The sequence below is a fragment of the Lepidochelys kempii genome, chromosome 1 (genome assembly GCF_965140285.1).
Source record: "Lepidochelys kempii isolate rLepKem1 chromosome 1, rLepKem1.hap1, whole genome shotgun sequence".
NCBI classification, from domain to species: Eukaryota; Metazoa; Chordata; order Testudines; family Cheloniidae; genus Lepidochelys; species Lepidochelys kempii.
Genome location: NC_136380.1, coordinates 75,231,193 through 75,233,919, shown reverse-complemented (window position 1 = coordinate 75,233,919; position 2,727 = coordinate 75,231,193).

Here is a 2,727-nt window from a genome sequence, read left to right as displayed (position 1 = left end):
CTGCAGATGCCATACCACGGCAAGCATGGAGCCTGCTCAGATCACCATGGCAGTTATGAGCATTGTAAACACCTAGCACATTATCCTGCAGTATGTGCCGAACCAGAACCTGCAAAAGCAGGCGAGGAGGCGACGGCAGCGCGGTGACAAGAGTGAAGAGGACATAGACATAGACTTGTCTCAAAGCACGGGCCATGGCAATTTGGACATCCTGGTGGCAATGGGGCAGGCTCATGCCGTGGAAAGCCAATTCTGGGCCTGGGAAACAAGCACATACTGGTGGGACCATATAGTGTTGCAGGTCTGGGATGATTCCCAGTGGCTGTGAAACTTTTGCATGTGTAAGGGCACTTTCATGGAACTTTGTGACTTGCTTTCTTCTGCCCTGAAATGCAAGAATACCAGATGAGAGCAGCTCTCACAGTTGAGAAGCGAGTGGCAATAGCCCTCTGGAAGTTTGCAATGCCAGACAGCTACTCGTCAGTTGTGAAGCAATTTGGAGTGGTCAAATCTATTGTGGGGGCTGCTGTGATGCAAGTAGCCAGCGAAATCACTGAGCTGCTGCTATCAAGGGTAGTGACTCTGGGAAATGTGTAGGTCAAAGGGAATCCCATTGCAGCAAGGCCATCCACTAACTGTGGTGGGGCAATAGACAGAACGCATATCCCTATCTTGGGAACGGACCACCTTGGCAGCCAGTACATAAACCACGAGGGGTACTTTTCAATGGTGCTGCAAGCACTGGTGGATCACAAGGGACGTTTCACCGACATCAACGTGGGATGGCTGGGAAAGGTACATGACGCTCGCATCTTCAGGAACTCTGGTCTGTTTGAACAGCTGCAGGAAGGGACTTACTTCCCAGACCAGAAAATAACTGTTGGGGATGTTGAAATCCCTTGGGGACCAAGCCTACCCCTTAATGGCATGGCTTATGAAGCCATACACAGGCACCCTGGACAGAAGTAAGGAGCTGTTCAACTATAGGCTGAGCAGAATGGTGGTAGAATGTGCATTTGGACGTTTAAAAGCACGCTGGCACAGTTTACTGACTCGGTTAGACCTCAGCAAAACCAATGTTTCCAATTTAATTGCTGCTTGCTTTGTGCTCCACAATATCTGTGAGAGTAAGTGGGGAGATGTTTATGGTGGGGTGGGAAGTTGAGGCAAATCACCTGGCCACTGATTACATGCAGCCAGACAGAGGTGGTACTGGATCTGATCACTGTATGGGGCTAATACGCAGCTCTGTGATTAGAAGAGCACAGCAGGGCGCATTGTGCATCAGAGAAGCTTTGAAAACTAGTTTCATGACTGGCCAAGCTATGGTGTGACAGTTCTGTTTGTTTCTCCTTGATGAAAACCCACCCTCTTGGTTCACTCTACTTCCCTGTAAGCCAACCACCCTCCCTCCTTCAATCACTGCTTGCAGAGGCAATAAAGTCATTTTGTTTCAAAGTCATGCATTCTTTATTAATTCATCACACAAATAGGGGAATAACTGCCAAGGTAGCCCAGGAGGGGTGGGTGAGGAGGGAAGAACCAGGTAGGGTGTTGGATGAGGGATGGAAAAGGCAACACTGTGCTTCAAAACTTATTGAATGCCAGCCTTCTTTTGCTTAGGCAGTCCTCTTGGTTGGAGTGGTTGGGTGCCCAGAGCCCCCCACCCCCCGCGTTCTTAGGCATCTGGGTGAGGAGGCTATGGAACTTGAGGAGGAGGGCAGGTGGTTACACAGGGGCTGCAGCGGTAGTCTGTGCTCCTACTGCCTTTCCTGCAGCTCCACCAGACGCCAGAGCATGTAAGTTTGATCCCCCAGTAGCCTCAGCATTGCATCCTGCTTCCTCTCATTACGCTGCCACCCCCTCTCATCTTGCTCCCGCCACCTCTCATCTTGTTCGTCCCTCCTGTCCTTGTGTTCATTTTCTGCTTCCTTGGACTCTGACATTGTTTGCCTCCACACATTCTGCTGAGCTCTTTCAGTGTGGGAGGACTGCATGAGCTCTGAGAACATTTAATCTCAAATGTGGTTTTTTTTGTGTGTTCTAATCTGCACTAGCCTTGGGGATGGAGATGATGGGGGAGCATTGAAACATTTGCAGCTGTGGGAGGGGAAAAAAGGGAGCATAGTATTTAAAAAGACGCATTTTAGAGAACAATGGGTAGACTCTTGCACGGTGAACCAAACTGTTAACATTACATAGCACATGTGCTTTCAGTACAAGGTCGTATTTTGCCTCTTATATTGAGGGCCTGCCGGTTTGGTGTGAGAGATCACACATGCAGGGCCAGGCAACAGAATTCGGCTTGCAAGGAGCATGGTAAGCCACAGTCTTTCAGCTTCTTCAACCTTCTTAACATGTGGGAATGGTTTCAAACAGAAGCGCTCTCCTTTCCCATACCAAGCACCCGTTGGGTTGGCTATTTAAAAGGAGGGGCTGTACTGGCCACGAATGCATCCCAAGTCTTCAGGGCAAATTAATCATTAAAAATGCTTGCTTTTAAACCATGTATTATATTTACAAAGGTACACTCACCAGAGGTGCCTTCTCCAGCTTCATGGTCCAGGAGCCCGCCTTGTGAGGGTTGGGAGGGTATTGGCTCCAGGGTGATAAACAGTTCCTGGCTGTTGGGGAGAATTGTTTCTCCACTTGCCTGCTGTGCGCTATCTTCCTCCTCCTCCTCATCTTCCTCGTCCCCAAAATCCTCATGCCTGTTGCATGAGACTC